We start from the raw sequence: 21487 nt of genomic DNA on the forward strand, positions 1-21487 counted from the left end.
CCTTTATCCTCTATCTCAACAGTGCCGTACGGGAGGACCTCAGTGACCGTGAACGGTCCCGACCATCGGGATCTCAACTTTCCCGGGAATAACCTCAACCAGGAGTTATACAATAAAACCAAATCCCCACACTTGTACTGCTTGTCACCCTAAATGACTGCGCATAAGCGTGATCTCTCAGCTCCTCTAACTCGTGCAACTGGTGGAAACGAGTGCTCTCTGCGGCAGACATATCAAAGTTGACCCTCTGTAGGGCCCAAGAAGCACGGTGCTCTAAATCAACAGGCAGGTGGCAGGCCTTCCCATAAATCATCCGAAACGATATAGAACCAGTCGGAGTTTTGTAGGCTGTACGGAAGGCCCATAACGCGTTATCCAACTTATCGGACCAATCCTGACGATTCGAACCAACCGTTTTCTCAAGAATACGTTTGATCCCCCGGTTACTAAATTGTACCTGCCCACTAGTCTGTGGGTGGTAGGCGATTGCAAGCCGATGGGTGACCCCATAGCGATGCAACGCCTTTTCCATCTGCGCATTGCAGAAGTGAGTTCCTCTATCACTGATCAACGCCTTCGGGACACCAAAACGAGCAAAAAGGCTCTTGAGAAAACGTAGTACAACTTGGGCATCATTAGTAGGTAAGGCCTTGTCCTCAACCCACTTCGACACATAATCAACCGCCACGAGTATATACTTGGTCCGACGCGAAGATGGAAACGGTCCCATGAAATCAATGCCCCACACATCGGAAACCTCACAAACCTAAATAGCATTCTGGGGCATTTCATTTCGGGACGAGATGTTGACGACACGCTTGAAACGATCACAACTCTTCACAAACGCGTGCGCATCCTTAAAAATCGAAGGCCAATAAAATACACAATCAAACACCTTCTTCGCCGTCAAACTCGCACCGTGGTGACCTCCTGTCGGTCCAACATGGCAATGGCTCAGAATCTGCCATCCCTCCTTAACGTCAACACACCTCCTGATCAACTGGTCAGCATCTATACGGAAGAGATACGGGTCGTCCCACAGGTAAAACTTAACATCAGCAAAGAATTTCTTCTTTTGCTGGTAAGACATCTTCGGGTAGTACCCGTCCGCAAGATAGTTCGCGAAGTCGGCGAACCATGGAAAACCCTCATCCTAAGCCGAAACAAACATAAGACTCTCTGTTGGAAAGTGGTCTTTAATCATGACCCCCGACTCTCCTAACTCAGCTCCCTCAAGACGCGAAAGATGATCGGCTGCCACAATCTCGGCCCCCTTTTTATCACGGATTTCGATATCAAACTCTTGAAGCAACAGGATCCATCGGATAAGGCGTGGCTTAGCATCCTGTTTGCTAAAGAGATAACGAATGGCAGAATAATCCGTGTACACAATCGTCTTGTACAGAACAAGATAGGACCTGAATTTATTGAATGCAAACACCACAGCTAAAAGCTCTTTCTCAGTGGTGGTGTAACTCTCCTGTGCACCATTCAAGGTCTGGCACGCATAGTAAATCGGATGGAAGTGCTTATCCTTACGCTGTCCAAGAACCACTCCGATTACGATGTCGCTGGCATCACACATCAACTCAAAAGGAAGTGACCAGTCGGGAGCAATTATGATCGGGGCGTTTACGAGTTTGTCTTTTAAAAGATCAAACGACTCGATACACTGCTCAGAAAACACAAACGGGGCATCCTTCTCTAAGATTTTGGTCATGGGTCTCGCGATCTTAGAAAAATGATTAATAAACCGGCGATAGAACCCAGCATGACCCAGAAAACTCCGGATGGATCTCACAGAAGTGGGCGCGGGAAGATGAGAAATGGTATCGACCTTCGCTCAGTCGACCTCTATTCCTGCACTCGAAATACGATGCCCCAAAACGATGCCCTCGCGTACCATGAAGTGACACTTCTCCCAGTTAAGGACTAGGTTAGTGTCAACGCATCGGGCCGACATGCTCTCAAGGTTGGAGAGACACTGATCGAAAGAGCTCCCAAACACAGAAAAATCGTCCATGAACACCTCCATGGAGTCCTCGATCATGTCATGAAATATAGCCACCATGCACCTCTGAAATGTGGCTGGAGCGTTTCACAGTCCGAACGACATACGTCTATAGGCAAACGTGCCATATGGGCAGGTAAACGTGGTTTTCTCCTGGTCATCGGGAGTAATAGGAATCTGAAAGTACCCGAAGAAACCATCTAAGAAGCAGTAGTACTGCTGACCTGCCAAACGCTCCAACATCTGATCATTGAAAGGTAAAGGAAAGTGTTCTTTCCTCGTGGCATCATTCAGTCTGCGGTAATCGATGCAGACTCTCCAGTCGGTCACATTCCTAGTGGGAATGAGCTCGTTCCTCTCATTGGTGACGACAATCATGCCACCCTTTTTAGGAACCACTTGGACTGGACTAACCCACGAACTATCAGAAATGGGGAAAATGATCCCCGCATCAAGGAGCTTGATGATCTCCTTCTTCACGACCTCCTGCATCTTTGGATTAAGCCGCCGCTGCGGCTGAACGACAGTCCTATAATTATCCCCCATGAGGATTTTATGTGTGCAAAACGAAGGGTTGATACCCTTGATGTCGATAATCTTCCATGCAATGGCCTCCTTGTGCTCTCGAAGCACCCTCAACAGTTTCTCTCTCTCGACCTTTTTCAAAGCAGATGCGAAAATAACCGGGAACTTCCTCTCCTCGTCCAAAAACGCGTACTCCATATGGGCAGGTAAATCCTTAAGCTCTAAGGAAGGAGGGGGGCTCTCGACAGAAGGTCGGTCCATCGGATCGTCACGTACGATCCCAACAGACACTTCAGACTCTGGGTGATATGACTCGGCGTCATCTTCTGACTGATCGGTCATGGCAACTATCTCAATCTCCGGAATGTCCCTATCGAGAATCTGAGTGTCGGAGGTAGATCCTCCACAGATCTCGCTGAAAAACTCCCCAACATGCTCCTTGATGGTATCAATAAAGTACAGGGAGTCATCAGCAGACTTGGGGTGTTTCAGTGACTGTCGAACGTCAAAGGTGACGTTCTCATCCCCAACTCTCAAAATCAACTTACCCTCGCAGACGTCGATCAACGCCTGTGCAGTGGCAAGGAATCGTAGGCCTAAAATCAGTGGTACGCTATCATCGTCGTTCATGTCCTGAATGACAAAGTCCACTGGGAAGATGAACTTGTCGACACGAACCAGCATGTTCTCGACCACCCCTCGAGGGTATTTCACAGAACGGTCAGCAAGCTGGATACTCATCCTGGTAGGCCTCGGTTCGCTTAGACCCAGCTTGCGATACATGGAATAAGGCATGAGATTAATACTGGCACCGAGATCGGCCAGCGCATGAATAACCGTATCATCACTCAAGATGCAGGGAATCGTGAAACTCCCTGGATCGGCCATCTTTTCTAGTAATTTCCTCTGTAAGAAAGCAGAACAGCTAGCACTCAATGGGATGGAAGCGACCTCAGAAAGCTTCTCCTTATTCGAAAGGATATCCTTGAGGAACTTCGCGTGTTTAGGCATCTGAGTCAGTGCCTCAAGGAATGGAATGTTAAGGTGAAGCTGCTTCAAAAGATCAAGAAATTTGGAATTCTGCTCCTTATCTCTATCTCTGCGGAGTCTCCCGTGGTGTAGTACTCTGGGTATGTAGACTCTTGGTGGCTCGCTCGGTAGCTGCTGTCTCTCGGCCTGTGCTGAACTCCCTAGGTTGCTCCTCTGATGCACCTGGGCCGGTGGAGACTCCATCTGAATCTCCTCATCCACCTGCTCCTCTACAACTACTGCAGGCTCCTCGACGACTCCTCTCTGCTGAATCCCGGGCTCTTCTCGTGCCCTTGCACCACTCCTCGTTGTCACGGCTTTTGCAAATCCCTTCAGGTTCTGCTCGGTGTTACTCGGTAGCGTACCCTGCGGCCTCTCGTTCAATCGAATGGCTATCTCTCCCATCTGCCACTCGAGACTCTGAATCGACGCTCCTTGATTCCTCATGAACTGCTCATGCTCTCGAAACTTCTCCTGCGTCTCCTTGTGTCGGGAATCCTAACGCGTCATAAGCTGCGACAAAATCTGCGTCTGTTGCGCCGTCATCTCCTCCAAAGTGGGCTTTTTATCCCCACTGCTCGCTCCCTCACCGGCATCCTGGAACAGGCTCTGACACTGCTGAAAACCGGACTGGTTGCCGCTCCTTTAGTTGGAGTTCTGATTGCCTCTCCATCCCGAATTATAAGAATTGAAAGAATTTGGATTTCGGTTTGGATTTCCTATGAAGTCTACGGCCTCCTCCTGCGAACTGACTGGGAACTGAACGGTATCATGCCCACCTCTACAGATCTCACACAACTTGCTCTTCGTCTGCATGTCCTTCACCATTGTTGCTAACGCCTCTACCTGTGCCGTGAGTGCGGTGGTGGTGTCCACTGAATGCATGCCGCGTGATATGGAGTCGACGGTCTTACCTCCTTTGGCGGGTGGTCTTTGGTATCCACTCATAGCTAGCCCATTGAACAAAGCGATACACTCATCGGGGTCCTTCGTTGTCAGCAAATTACCTCCCGCGGCCGTGTCGAGCATACTATGTGTTGCGTACGTCACTCCATTATAGAACTTCTCGAAAACCGCCCAATCTTGCAAGCCGTGGTTCGGGCACAATGCTAATAGATTCTTAAATCGCTCCCAGGTCTTGTAGAAACTCTCGGTGTCCTCCATCTGAAAAGAATGTATCTGATTACGTAGACGAGCGGCCTTAGCCGGAGGATCATACTTCTCAAGAAATTGGGTCTGCATGGCAGCCCAAGTAGCTATAGAGCCCTGTGGGAGGGACTCGAGCCACAGACTCGCTTCATCAGCGAGTGAAAACGAAAAGACGTGGAGCTTAACGGCGTCTTCGGAAACGCCCACAAGATGGAAAGTGTCGCAGATATGCACGATGCGAGTGGGATGAGAGTGCGGGTTCTCGTGAAGCAACCCGTGAAACTGAGCAGAATGAGCAATGGTATTTAGAATGTTCGACGGGAACTGCCAGTTCGTAGCAACTCCAATGGCGGGTGGTGCGATGCTCGATCTAGCGCCAGCATTTGCCGGTCGGGCCTGGTCCGCAACTGTCCTCCTCTGTGGTGGAATGTCGCCCATGATCCTATCCCTATCGTCGGAGTCAACTGATGAAGAAGTGGATGAAGGTGAAACGGGACGACGTCTCTCACGAAACTCTCTCTCTCTGGCTCGGGGAATGCTTCAGTGTCCGGTGGTCCACAAGATCGAGTCTGTCGCATAAAACTATAATTAGAAATAAAATTATCTTAACTATTCTAACAAATAAGCAAAATAAAACAAAAATAATTACAAGTACCACAAAAGGTAAGTCCTAACTCGGATTGCTCTCAAAACGCCTAAAACCGTGTCCCCGGCAACGGCGCCAAAAACTTATTGTTTGTCTAATAACCCTATAATAATGACCCTCACAACTAAGCTTTAATATTAAAACGAAAATTCTAAAACCACACACAACCGGCAAGTGTACCGATCGCAAGTAGTATAGCACTAGGAAGTCCGAGTATCGAACACGTGGACACGTAAGACGCTAACGATTACTAACCCAAGACAAGACCTACCTTAGAATAATATTTAATTGATTTTTGATTTTTGATTTTTAATTACTTAACTGAACTAACTAGACTGACAGACAAAAATTACTTAAAGCAGAAAACTTAAAAGGGGAGCTAACTGGGTTAGCTTAAGACGGAGAAAAACGTCTACCTAGGTCTGAATCAAACTGTAGGCTTGACAAGCTGATGGATTGAATGATATCTAGACACCGGTCCCTAAAGATGACACGACTAAGGATCGCTCGAGCTCACTGGATTACTTCTCGGTCTCACACAACAAACCCTAACTACTCAAAATCGACTAAAACGACCAAACCGGGAAACAATTGCTAACGTGTTCTAATGCTAGATCACCTCTCGTTCTCACCAACACTCGACCCTAATGGCAATGAATACTACACAACCAAGGATAGAGGAACAATTCTACTTAAACTAAAATAGATCCACTAGTCGCTCAAAACACCTAAACCTGACAAGAAACGAACTCGCTTTCGCGCAATCCTTATTCTAGCATGCAAAGGCAATGAAACAACCCTAACTTCTTACCACCTCTCGGTCTCAAATAAGGTGTCTAACCGCTGTACTTTAATCAATTAACCACGCAACAAAACCCTACGGTTGTTCCTACCGCAAACAAACCCTAAACACCAAGTTTAGAATCAAACAATGCACCGATCAATCAATACAAAACTAATTAATCAACACACGGGGTTTATGCAATAAATTGATATAATTTCCAGCCACTAAACACAACCTATTTCATGTCTAAATCAAACTTTACAATAGCAATTAAGGTTTATCAATCAAACAATCAAACAAGCTCATCAAACATTAACAATTTTCATCTTTCCTAGGTAGAACTAACAAGATTAGCCTCTCATAATTTTTGGACAGAAGCAAACACTCAACAAAATCATCAATAAACTCATACCAATCATCATAATAATCATCCAACAGTCAATACTAATCAATAACAAGTCAATCCTTAAAGCAATTGCAAAACTAGTTAACAATTCAACAAGAATAAGAATGATTGATGAACAATAGTTTAAGGTAAGGATATGTGTTGGTTTTCGGCTGCTCTTGCTGCTGTGAAACTGATGTTAAACGACCACCGAGGCTTGTTCTTGCTTGTTCTTCCTTCCCTAGCCACCACAAGTCCAAACCCTTGCTTCAAAAAACTTTTTTTCTTCCCTTTTGCTGCTGCCGATCGCTGCTACTGATCCAGCTTAGGGTTTTTTTTTTATTTTTTATATATTATAATATAATGTAAGATTTGGGCCTCCATGATGCATACGGGCCGGGCCTTGAGTTGTTTCTTGAAATCCTATGCGTAAAAGGCCCTTAACATTCTCGAAAAGCTCGGTTTCTTCTTCCTTGTAACCCATAACCTACAATATGAATAAACTTACGTAAAACCTATGTAACACGAGTTAAAACACATAAAATATGATATATTACGTAGATAAAAGGTGCGGAAAATACGTGTGTTTTACAAAACATCAAATATTCCCACACTTAAGACTTTTTCGTCCCTGAAAAAGAATACTACACAGGATCATATCCGAGTTCAACCGACAACTCTTGGTTTTATTTATTTATTATTATTATTATTATTTTATTATTTTTTTTCTTTGTAAAGTATTAGAACAAGTGACCCGTTACCCAATTATCTCTTCCAACTTTCACCTAATAAGCTAGATCAGGTCGATTGCCGGTATTGTTGTCCAATTTAAACCCATGCCCCTAATACTTAACGAGGCAAATAAGGTGTGACAATTCTATTAATTTGTATGACTAAGTGGAACCCACACCTAAAAGCATACGTCACTCATCCGGGTCCTTCGTTGTCAGTATATTTCCTCCCGCAGCTGTGTCGAGCATATTTTGCTTCACGTACGTCACTCCATTGTAGAACTTCTCGACAACCGCCCAATCTTGCAAGCCGTGGTTCGAGCACAACGCTAACAGATTCTTAAAACGCTCCCATGCCTCGTAGAAACTCTTGTGTTGAGCATATTTTGCGTCACGTACGTCACTCCATTGTAGAACTTCTCGACAACCGCCCAATCTTGCAAGCCGTGGTTTGGGCACAACGCTAACAGATTCTTAAAATGCTCCCATGCCTCGTAGAAACTCTCGGTATCCTCCATCTGAAAAGAATGTATCTGGTTACGCAAATGAGCGGCCTTAGCCAGAAGATCATATTTTTTCAAGAAATAGGGTCTGCATGGCAGCCCAAGTAGCTATGGCGCCCTGTGGGAAGGACTCGAGCCACAGACTCGCTTTATCGATGAGCGAGAACGAAAAAACGCAGAGTTTCATGGCGTCTTCGGATACGTCGGCAAGATGGAAAGTGACGCAGATACGCACGATGCGAGTGAGATGATGATGCAGGTTTTCGTGAAGTAACCCGTGGAACTGAGCAAAATGAGAAATGGTGTTCAGAATATTCGAAGGAATCTACCAGTTCGCGTTAACTCCAATGGCGGGTGGTGCGATGCTGGATCTCGCGCCAGCATTGGCCGGACAGGCCCGGCCTTCAACTGTCCTCCTCGGTGGTGAAATGTTGCCCATGATCCTATCCCTATCGTCGGAGTCAACGGATGAAGAAGTGGATGAAGGTGAAACGGGACGACGTCTCTCACGAAACTCTCTCTCTGGCTCAGGGAATGCTTTAGTGTCGGGTGGTCCACGAGATTGAGTCTGTCGCATAAAACTATAATAAGAAATAAAATTATCTAAACTATTCTAACAAATAAGCAAAATAAAACAAAAATAATTACAAGTAGCACAAAAGGTAAGTCCTAACTCGGATTGCTCTCAAAACGCCTAAAACCGTGTCCCCGGTAACGGCGCCAAAATACTTGATGTGTGTCGGATAACCCTATAACAATGACCCTCACAACTAAGCTTTAAATATAAAACGAAAATCCTAAAACCACACACAACCGGCAAGTGTACCAATCGCAAGTAATATAGACCTAGGAAGTCCGAGTATCGAACACGTGGACACGTAAGACGCTAACGATTACTAACCCTAGACAAGACCTACCTTAGAATAATATTTAATTGATTTTTGATTTTTAATTATTTAACTGAACTAACCTAACTGATTGACAAAACTTACCAAAAATAGAAAACTTAACGGGGAACTAACTGTGTTAACTTAGGATGGAGAAAAACGTCTACCTAGGTATGAATCAAACTGTAAGCCTAACAAGCTAATGGATTGGATGAATTCAAGACACCGGTCCCTAAAGATGACACGACTAAGGATCGCTCGGGCTCACTGGATCACCTCTCGGTCTCACTCAACAAACCTAAACTACTCAAAAATCGTCTAAAACGACCAAACCAGGAAACAATTGTTAACGTGTTCTAATGTTGACTCACCTCTCGGTCTCACCAACACTCGACCCTAATGGCAATGAATACTACACAACCAAGGATAGAGGAACAATTCAACTTAAACCAAAATAAATCAACTAGTCGCTCAAAACACCTAAACTTGACAAGAAACGAACTCGCTCTCGCGCAATCCTTATTCTAGCACGCAAAGGCAATGAGACAACCCTAACTTCTTATCACCTTTCGGTCTCAAATAAAGTGTCTAACCGATGTACTTTAATCAATTAACCACGCAACAAAACTCTACGGTTGTTCCTACCGCAAACAAACCCTAAACACCAAGTTTAGAATCAAACAATGCACCGATCAATCAATAGAAAACTAATCAATCAACACACAGGGTTTATGCAATAAATTGATATTATTGCATAAATCCTACGGTGGTACCTACCGCAAACAAATCCTAAACACAAAGTCTAGAATCAAACAATGCACCGATCACTCAATACAAAACTACTCAACCAACACACGAGGTTTATGCAATGAATCACCAAAATTTCCAGCTCTTAAACACAACCTATTTCATGTCTAAATCAAACTTTACATTAACAATTCAAGTTCATCAATCAAACAATCCATAAAACGCGTCAAACACTAACAATTAACATCATTCCTAGGTAGAACCGACAAGATTAGCCTCTCATAATTTTTGGACAGCAGCAAAAACTTAATAAAACCGTCAATAAACTCATCCCAATAATCTTAACAATCATTCAATGATCAACAAATATCAATAACAAGTCAATATCTCAAGCAATTGCAAAAGTACTAATCAATTGAACAAATATAAAAAGATGATGATCAATGTTTTGAAAAGAAAGGATAGGGATGAATTCCGGGCTGTTCTTGGTTGCTACAACTGATGAGAAACATCCCCGAGGCTTGGTTCTTGTGTCTTCTTCCTTCCCTAGCCATCACACGATCAAACCCTAGCCGAACAACACCTTTTTCTTTCTTCTTCCTCCTGCTGAGTTGCGATCGGCAGCTACCCTCCAAGCCTTAGGGTTTTTTTTCTTTTTTATATTATAATATAATAGTAGGCTTGGGCTTTTCCATGATGTAACGGACCGGACCGTGAGTTTTACTTGAAAAAATATGCGTAAAAGGCTCGTTAACTGCTCCAAAAGTTATGTTTTTCTTCCTTTTAACCCTTAGCCTACAAGATAATAAAAACTATGTAAAACCTATCCAAAAAAAGTTAAAATACATAAAATGTAATAGAATACGTAGATAAAAGGTGCGGAAAATACGTGTGTTTTGCAACACATCAAACCCGATATTTTGAAGCAGATAGCCAACGTTCAGAATGAAGCTTTACAGGTGGAATGGATTATGTCAGAGCGTATTTGGGGTCAAGAGAAATTGTTGGAAGACGTAGGTGACAGGGTGAAGTATAAGGTTGGGCGTTTATGGGTACCGAGGTAAGGGGGATTCAGAGGTAAAATTTTGGACGAAGCACACAAGTCACGCTATTCCATTCACCCGGGCGCGACCAAGATGTACCATGACCTGAAGAAGAATTATTGGTGGCCTGCGATGAAATTTGAGGTGGCTCAGTACGTGAGTAAGTGTTTGACGTGTTTGCAAGTTAAGGCCGAGCATCAGAAGCCGTTCAGGAAACTTCAGCCTTTGGAAATACCTGAGTGGAAGTGGGAGCATCTTACGATGGATTTGGTGACTAGGATGCCTCGGACTCCTAGGGGAGGTTATGACACCATTTGGGTAATCGTTGATAAACTGACCAAGAGCGCTCATTTCTTGCCTATCCGAGAAACTTTTAATTCCGAGCAGTTGGCCAATGTATTTATTCGTGAAATCGTTTCTAGGCACGGGGTGCAGGTATCCATTGTTTCGGATAGGGATACGCGTTTTACCTCTAGGTTTTGGAAGAAGTTTCAAGAGGAGATGGGAACCAAACTTCTTATCAGTACCGCTATTCACCCGCAGATGGATGGTCAGTTCAAGAGGACCATCCATTAGTTGAGTTCTCTTATAATAACAGTTATCACGCCACGATTGGGATGCCACCGTTTGAGATGTTGTATGGTAGGAGGTGTAGGACTCCAGTCTGTTGGGGTTCCATTGGTCAGAAACAGTTGGGTAGTTTGGAGGTGGTTAAGGCTACGACTGAGAAACTCTATAAGATTAAGGATTTTATGAAGGCCGCTCGGGATCGTCAAAAGTCCTATGCTGACAAAAGAAGGAGGCCCATTTTGTTTGAGGCTGGTGACCGGGTTATGTTGAAAGTTTCTCCTTGGAAGGGTATTATTCGTTTTCGTAAGAGGGGGAAGCTTAGACCGAGGTTCATTGGTCCGTTCCGTATATTGTCCCGTGTTGGTGAGGTAGCGTATAGACTGGAGTTGCCCGATGAGCTCACGGGGATTCATCCTACTTTCCACGTGTCCCATTTGAGGAAATGTTTAGCTGAAGAGGAGGCCCATGTGCCTTTTGATGATATTGAGCTCGATAGCAAGCTGAACTACATAGAAGAACCTATTGCTATACTTGACCCTCAGGAAAGGCGTTTGAGGGACAAAGTGGTTAGTCAGGTGAAGGTGCAGTGGAGGCACAGTAGGGGTTCCGAGGCTACCTAGGAGTCCAAAGGCGAGATGATGAAACTCTATCCATAGTTGTTCCTGTCGCATCGGGATTCGGGGACGAATCCCATTGTAAAGGGGTGGACTTGTAACAACCGTTAATCTCGGTTCAAAGATTTAAAGCTCGTAAAGTATGTATAATTCTCGGGATTTAACCGACGTTTCTTGGAAGCCTTTACGTCATCCCGGTATGTTTAATCGCTTAACTTTTCTTCCAAGTTGCCTTAATATTCAATTTAGAGGGGCTAGAATGAAATATTTTTATGTTATAACACTAATCACAAAACCTTGACCCCCCCCCCCCCCCCTCTTTAATCCCGATCGGCAGCTAGGAGCCCCCCCTGCCATTTTCCTTTTTCCAGCCAAGTGTTGAGCATAAAACATCAATTAAAGGTTAGTACTACGATTCCCCAAGTCTTTTACACCTTAATTGATCCTTATATTACGTGTATTGATCGATAAACGACTTGTTTTAGGTTAACCGGGTGGCTGTCCAATTGAGCGGTTTCAGGACTTTTTTGGTTGAGGTTTTTACACCAAAATCTCCCTAGGTATGTCTAGTATAACATACTTAAAAATCATGTTCATTGGTGTTCGTTAGGTTGGTCAACTAGTTGTAGTTTGATTGTTATGTTCGGTTGACTAGAATTGTAGTTGTGGTGCGTTTAACGCGAGGGTTGAAGTGATTAACGACCAATTCAGCTCAGGGACACTCGGTTTGATGTACGGGTTGTTGAAAAATCATTTTTATAAGTTATGGGGTTGAATTGGTTGTCGGTTACTCCAACGGGTCGGTACAACGCGCAATTGCGTTTATTGAATAGTTGGTGCGTTGTACTTGCGAGTTACCGACCCATTTGACTCGTTTAGCGTCGTGTGGACTTTTTGGCTGTGATTTTATCATATTGGGTCCACACGGGGCTGAGTTGGATGTTAACGGCCTAAACGACTCTTAAACACGCGTATTAGTGTCACCTAGTGCTTCTGGGGGCAAACTGGGAATTCTTTATTCCCGGGAGTAGCTAAGGGTCGTTTTGGTGAATGTGAGGCCTCGGGGGCTGTTGTGATTTAGTTTGATGAGGTCGAGGGTTTAGGTAACTCGAACCATGTTAGAACGTCTCGTAGGATAAACGAGTCCTTTCGATGTCAATTGTAATGTTGTATGTAAACCGACAGGTGTTTGAGTTTTGGGATTACTTAGGGATCATCTGGCTCGTGGTGAATACGTGTCTTGTGTCAGGTGAGTTCATGATGCCCCTTTTGACTCTTTTTAAGTTTTGGGCTGGCATGCACACCTAAGCGATTTGCTTGATGAAACGTTTAATCTATTTTATATAGGCTTGCTTGTATATGGTAGGCCTTGGGATGTTATAGTATGTATGTATGTATTATAGTATGGCCAATATTTGGTGATGTTAGTAGTCGTTATCGACTACGGATGTTACGTATGCCTACTTCATGTTTGCATACGTTGATAAGGTGTTACGTGTTTGGGTTGTACGTTTGCTCGACCCTGATGTTATTACTTAGATGTTATATATATATATAGGGATGCACTTATAAAGATGTTTATATATATGTATGTATATATATATATATAGATATAAGGATGATTATTTATTGAAGATGATGGCCTAACTGATGTATCCCTTTTATAATTTAAAACCTTTGGAATGACTATTATGATTATTATTATTATTGATGTTATTTATTAAAACTTGAACTCACTCAGCTCAAGCTGACTTTGTGTGCATGTTAGTGTGAGTTTCATGTTAGGAGGAGGATGCCTTATCGCTTCGACGTGCACGGAGCTACTTGGGCGGTGAAGGGAATACGTGGATGGAAGATTTCATTATTAAACTTTCTTTTGAAAAGTTTTATCAAACATATTTAAATTAGTTTTGGGAACTTATTTTATTAATTATGGTTTTCTGCTGAATTATACTCTGAATTGGTTGTTTTAATGAAATGAACTGTTTTTGAGTTTAAGAATTTTGTAAGTATTTTGTATGAATGCCAACTGTATGATTCCCGGAATTCGGGGTCTTACAAAACGACTATGCCATAAAGATGAGTCGTTCTCCGAGGCCTTGGACATTAAACATGAAGCAGTGCGTATTGAATAATTGCTTCTCATGTCCAGAATATATACATCATTATGTCTCGGAGTATGCATCAGAATCCACTCATTCGGGACTTTGAATCTAGGTTTCAAGATAAAACACTCATCTTTGTGAAAAGGGTGGAATAATGCTTATCGCAGATCTGAGACACGCTGAGGAGGTTGTGGTTGAGCTGTTCCATAAGGTTCACTTCATCAAACGTCAGAGTTCCATTGGAGACCTTTCCCTGTTTTGTTATTTCTCCTCCCACGTCACCAGCAAAAGAGAAGTGTTCGCCATTAAATGGTTTAATATCAAACAGCAATGACTCATCTCCAGTCATGTGTCGGGTGCAGCCACTGTCTAAGTACCAGATACTGTTGACAGGCCTTCCTGACTAACCCTACACACATGAGAAGCTATTTAGCAGTGGAGCCCCGAGACGTAAATTGTCTCGAGAAAATTAAACAGAAAATCACCAAGCTTAATTTTATGATTCTTGAAAATGTAATCCCTTGGTGAGTCAGAATCTGAAGAACAATCCCTCGAGGAACATGTGTTGTGACTTCCTTGGTTTTGAAATGGTTTTCTAGATTGCCTTCGCTTTGGTTTGGGCTTAACCACAAAATCCCCTGAATTTTCTTTCGTGAAAACCTTGGGCGGGTTCTTAGGCTTTTCAGCTTCTGAACCCTTTGCCAATTTTTTTCTTTCACGTTGAGTTAGCCAAAAAGGTTTCTTTGTTTTCTAAATTCTTTTTAACTTGGAATCCGTCTCACTGGCAGAGGAGTGAGTTTGGTGAGTCATTTTCTTAGGTTTGGGAGTAACCTTAGGAAATGTTTGACCAAACTTACTGCTTAAACCCCTATGTTCTTTGTGCCAGTTCTTCCAGTGTCTAGCAAGATGAGAAGGATTCCCATATACAAAACAACATTTTCTTTGGTTGGTATCATAGACATTTTCTGAACTTGAATATGAGTGATATGACTGCGAATTTGATGTAGATGGGTTAACATGCTTGTAATTTCTGTTTGGCGTAGAATCATAACTTGTATGAAATTTGTTAGAATTTCTAGGTTGACTACAAGAATAATAGTAATCACTGTTAAACTGGTTATATGCTTGAGGATTTTTGTTACAGTTTGTGTTTTGTGAAAATGATGATTTCGTCGGTGGAATATATTTACTGGAAGTACTTGGTTTTTCATTTTCAAAACGTGATTTGGTGTTATCCTCATTCATATGACCAGTTGATGAGCAACTAGGCATACTCTGTTCATCAACCTTGTTTTCAACTGTTTCATCAAAAACTGTTTCACACTCTGAATTTGAAGATGAACAATCACTTTCATTAAGATCAGCATTACAATTTTCATTCGTCTAACTTTTACAAAATACAGGATTTGGGCCATACACCAGACTTTCCAACATAGATTTACAAACATTATTACAAATGGGGTTGTTAATGGACTTATTTAGTTCCACAACAGACTCAAAACGTGGTTCTAAAACATCTTTCTTCTCACAACCCATTTTAACCTTCCCATATCCACTTCCGGTTACATCACCTGCTTCACAAGATATATTGACATTAGATTCATCAGATGTAACAACTGGAGCGGGAGTTTATGAAACTGGAGAAACAAATTTCACAGGTTTTGGTATTCTACCAACCCCATATGACATTTCTTCCTCGGGAGAAATATTATAACTAAAGTGGGGCAGGCTGGTATAGTTATCATTCAAAGGAGATGGTACAGTACTATAATCATACCCCAGCCCAGACTTTAGTTTAGTACTTCTCTGAGCTCCAATAATTTCATCTATCTGACATGATGCTGATTCAAATCTTTCGACGGCTTTTTCATGTTTTTCAATATCAGATTTATTTACAGAAACTTCTTTTCTTAAATTTTCATTTTCATCTAGTAGTTTTGAAACAATGTCTTTGTAATATTGAATTTCATGTTGATTTGCAAAAATTTTTCGTCGAAGACTTGCAAGATCATCATAGTGAGTTTTGATCTTATCAACATATATCTTATCGGCTTTCACATATTCATCATTTAGTCTTTTAAGTTCAGAAATTTCTTTTAAGCTTTTATCATAACTCTTTCTATAATACTCAACCTTGAATACGCAAGCTTGTGAGCATAAATTTTTGTTTACCTCATCACAAGGTGATGTATTGGGAACTGCAGATGAAGATGATGAGGCTTCACTTCCATTTGCAAAAGCCATGCCTGCCATGTTCAATGGATTCTGAAGTTCCTGAAACTGGTCACCCCAATCCACACCAGTCTCGACCTCTGCTTGAGAGAGAAGGGCTCTTGTGTTTGAACTTGAGTTTCCCTTGTGTGGATTACCGCCGATTCTTGGAACTGATGATCCTGGCTTTTGATTCACTTGCCTCTTTCCAGCTACCTTACTGTTTTCATCATCAAAAACTTCAGTGACTCGAATGTCATCTACCGGCTTAGGAGGATTGGTGCACTCCCTAGCAAAATGACCGGTCTCACCGCAGTTGTATCAACGAAGCTTCTCTCTGTCAAAACCAATTCTCTGTCTGTCATCATCCTTGAAGCTATCCTTTCCGTATTTCTTCATGAAGTTAGTTGCCCTATGAACAGTCATGGCTATCTGGTACTTGATGTCCATATTCTTGAGATCTTTCTTGTTGATGTCATTCAAATCACCTTGTTCAAATGATGGAGGCAATAGCTTTCCTTGGAGTAATTCTTCATGGCTTGACAGAAAATCATGAAATAGAGCGATGTTGGAATCATTGAGTTTTGAAAGAACATCTGCATGACTTGAACTTAAGTTAGACTGAACTTTGTTGATGAACTTACTCCATAGGCCTTCAAAGCATGCTCCACAGCTTTGTTCACAATATCTTGGATGGAGCCAGGGTTGGAAAATGCAGATGAACTTCCAGAGGAGATGAATGCAACTGACTGTGAGGGAACTGATGAGGCATACTTGGGAGTAGTAACAAGATACATGTTCTACTGGGACTTGCTGATGAAATAAGTAGATGTTGCAGCACTGGTATTCATTATGGCTTGATTCAATGAGTTCATATGATTGCTAATTCTCATTTGTTTATCCAACTCAAATGATTTGATTGTAGAGATTAAGTCTGTGGTTGAGATAGCATTCAGATTGGTGATTCTTTTGATGGTGACAGTGTTGGTACTCCATGAGTAAGGCAATGAGTTCATTAACTTGTGATTCACTTTAGAGTTCATGATGTTAACTTCTACAGCCCTTACCCTAGCCAACAACTTTTAAACCTCTTGATCAAGTCCCCCATACTTTCACCTTGTCTATGGTTGAACATATTAAACTCTTCTTTTAAAATTGCCCTTTTACTATCCCTTATCTCAGCATTTCCTTCAATATTTTCAACCAATCCTTCCCGCAAAGCCTTAGCAGTAGTGTGCACTCAGAGAGTTTCAGTGATTTCATTTGACAAGCACACAGTGAGGGTGAGAAAGGCTCTTTTGTCTTGTTTTATCAAAGTCTTATCATCTGCACTGTAATCATCCACTGGTGTTGGTCGAGGACCATTTGGAGTATCAGTCATTGGGACATGTGGTCCAATCTCGAAGCATCTCATTAAGGGAGAATCAGTCAATGAGATAAAATTCATGAACCTCCATTTAAAGTCAACAAAGTTGTCTTCTAGTGTCATGAGTTTAGGAGGTTTGGTGTTGGTTCCCGTTTGATTCTCAAGCAACATGTAACTCTTCAACAGTTCTGAGTCGAAAGACATAATTACACAAAAGTTTTAAACACTTAAAGGCAATAAACAGTTGAAATTTCTCAAGAACAGAACAAACAGTTAGCACAGGATGCGAATAAAAACTAAACTCAAAAAATTCGCACAAAATGCGAATATTTTGAATGCGAAGCGAACAGAGGTATTCGCTTCGTATGAGAATGTGAAATGGTTTCTATACGATGCGAATTTTTTGTTTTGCGAAATCTCAAGCGAAGCGAACTTTTAAGATATGCGAAGCAAAATCTTAGGCGATGCGAAAATCTTTGCGATACGAAATCTCAAGCGAAGCGAACTTTTAAGCGATGCGAAGCGAAATCTTAAGCGATGCAAACCTTTGAGCGAAATCTGATGTGATGCGAAATCTCAAGCGAAGCGAACTTTTAAGCGATGCTAATTTTTCAGTTCTTCTAGAAACAATCTTTTTAGGGATCTGTTCTACCAAATCTGTCAGATTTTGACTAAGGTTAGTACACCTACTTTATGGTACATGTGAATGCGAACTTCAACACATTTTTGAACAACGTTAACACCAACCTTGAAATTTCACACCTTTGATGCTTGTGATTTTAACTAAGAACACTTTTCAAGTCATTTTGTGGAACTTGAAACCCGAATATTTTTTTATTTTTGTAGTTTTTCTTGACACAAACCCGTGAGAACAAGTTCAAACACCACTTTCTTTACACTTTCACGAGATCAAAACCCAAGGTTGTGATCCAAAACCTCAAGTAGTTGAGCCGAAGCTCTAATACCAATTGTAGGTCCCGTGTAACGCACGTTAATTTTCGATTTAAAGAGTTAAAGCATGTAAAGTATGTATACTTCTCGGGAGTTGTCCGGCATATTTCATTGACCCTATCGCCATCCCGGTACGTTAAATCACTTAACTTTTCTTTCAAGTTGCCATATCTTTCAACTTGGAGGAACTAGGATGAAATATTTTTATATTATATCATAAAACACAAAACCCTAACTCCCCCCCCCCCCCTTCTTCTTTCCGATCGGCAGCAAGGAGCCACCCCCACACCTGCGATTTTCTTCTTTCCAGCCAAGGTTTGAGCATAAAACATCAATTGAAGGTTAGTTCTACGATTCCCCAAGTCTTTTACACCATAACCGATCATTATATCACCCGTATTGATCGTTAAATTGCATGTTGTAGGCTTACCGGGTGGCTGTCAATTCTAACCTTTCCGAGACTGTTTTGATTGAGGTTTTTGCACCAAAATCCTACTAGGTATGTCTAGTATAGCATACTTTAAAATCATGTTCATTGGTTATAAGACCCCGAACACCGGGAATCCTACAGTTGGTATTCATCCATCATACTTAAAATATATATATATATACACTTAAACTTGAAAACAGTTCATTCCATTAAAACAAACATCTCAGAGTATAATTCAGCTGAAAAACCATAATTAATAAAACAAGTTCCCGAAACCCGGGAATTATGCCTAAAACCAATTTAAATGTATTTAAATAAATGTTGAAACGGAAATGTTTATTATTATTATTGAAACATTCGACTAAGCATGCCCTCCACCATCCAAGTAGCTTCGTGCACGTCCAAGCGGCAATGCATCCATCTCCTAACCAGAAACTCACACTAACATGCACACAAAGTCAGCTTGAGCTGAGTGAGTTCAAGTTTTAAATAAATAACATCAATAGTTAATAATTACGATAGTCATTCCAAGAATTTCAAAATAAACGGGATATAAAAGTTAGGCCATCATCACCAATAAATAATCATTCTTATATATATACACACACACACACACATATATATATATATACACATACATATATATAAACATCTTTATAAGTGCATCCCTATATATATATATATTTATATACATATAACATCCAAGTAATAACATCAGGGTCGAGCAAACGTACAACCCAAACACGTACATCTCATCAACGTATGTAAACACAAAGTAGGCATACGTAACATCAGTAGTCGATACGACTACTAACATCGCCAAATATTGGCCATACAATAATACATACATACATACTATAACATCTCAAGGCCTACCATATACTAGCAAGCCTATATAAAATCGTTTAAACGTTTCATCAAGCAAAATCGCTTAAGTGTGCATGCTAGCCCAAAACATAAAAAGAGTCAAAAGGGGCATCATGAACTCACCTGACACAAGACAAGTATTCACCACGAGCTAGATGATCCCTAAGTAGTCCCAAAACTTAAACACCTGTCGGTTTACATATAACCATTACAATCGACATCGAAAGGACTCGTTTATCCTACAAGACGTTCTAACATGGTTCGAGTTACCTAAAACCTCGACCTCATCAAACTAAATCACAATAGCCCCCGAGGCCTCACATTCATCAAAACGACCCTTAGGTACTCCCGAGAATAAAGAATTCCCAATTTTCCCCCGGAAGCACCAGGTGACACTAATACGCGTGTTTAAGAGTCGTTTAGGCCGTTAACATACAACTCATCCCCGTGTGGACCCAATATGATAAAATCACAGCCAACAAGTCCACACGACGCTATACGAGTCAAATGGGTCGGTAACTCGCAAGTACAACGCACCAACTATTCAATAAACGCAATTGCGCGTTGTACCGACCCGTTGGAGTAACCGACAACCAATTCAGACCCATAACTTATACAATTGATTTTTCAATAGCCCATACATCAAACCGAGTGTCCCCAAGCTGAATTGGTCTTTAATCACTTCAACCCTTGCGTTAAACGCACCAAACTACAATTCTAGTCAACCGAACATAACAATCAAACTACATCTAGTTGACCAACTTAACGAACACCAATGAACATGATTTCAAAGTATGTTATACTAGACATACCTAGGAAGATTTTGGTGCAAAAACCTTAACCAAAACAGTTCCGGAAATGCTCAATTGGACAGCCACCCGGTTCACCTAAAAGAAGTCGTTTATCAATCAATACGCATGATATAAAGATCAATTAAGGTGTAAAAGTCTTGGGGAATCATAAAACTAACCTTGAATTGAAGTTTTATGGCTTAACCTTGGCTGCACAGAAGAAATTCGCAAGGGTGGGTCTCTTGGTCCGATCGGCGCTGAATGGGAGGCTAGGGTTAGGTTTTTATTTTTTTTATGATATAAATAAACATGTTACACACTAGCCCTTCTAATTTAAGGGCTATGGCAACTTATGAGGAAAGATTAGATGACTTAACGTACCGGGATGACGAGAAGGCTTCCGAAAAGTGTCGGTTAAATCACGAGAATTATACATACTTTGCATGCTTTAAATCTTTAAACCGGAAATTAACGGGTGTTACATTGGTGTTCGTTTGATTGGTTAACTAGTTGTAGTTTGAATGTTAGTGTTGGGTTGACTAGAATTGTAGTTTGTTGCGTTTAACGTGAGGGTTGATGTGATTAACGACCAATTTAGCTCGGGTGAACTTGGGTTGGTGTACGGGCTGTTGAAAAATCATTTTTATGAGTTATGGGGCTGAATTGGTTGTCGGTTACTCAAACGGGTCGGTACAACGCGTAATTGCGTTTATTGAATAGTTGGTGCGTTGTACTTGCGAGTTACCGACCCATTTCACTCGTGTAGTGTCGTGTGGACTTGTTGGCAGTGAATTCATCATATTGGATCCACACGGGGCTAAGTTGGATGTTAATGGCCTAAACGACTCTTAAACGCGTGTGTTAGTGTCACCTAGTGCTTCCGTGGGTAAATTGGGAATTCTTTATTCCTGGGAGTATCTAAGGGTCGTGTTGGTGAATGTAAGGCCCCGGGGGCTGTTATGATTGAGTTTGATGAGGTCGAGGCTTTAGGTAACTCGAACCATGTTAGAACATCTCGTAGGATTAACGAGTCCTTTCGATGTTGATTGTAATATTTGTATGTAAATCGACAGGTGTTTAAGTTTTGGGATTTCTTAGGGGTTACCTAGCTCATGGTGAATACACGTCGTGTGTCAGGTGAG

This window comes from Bidens hawaiensis, unplaced genomic scaffold, assembly GCF_021521415.1.
Source record: "Bidens hawaiensis isolate Kalapana, Puna unplaced genomic scaffold, B.hawaiensis_p1.1 tig00011619_1, whole genome shotgun sequence".
Classification (NCBI taxonomy): domain Eukaryota; kingdom Viridiplantae; phylum Streptophyta; class Magnoliopsida; order Asterales; family Asteraceae; genus Bidens; species Bidens hawaiensis.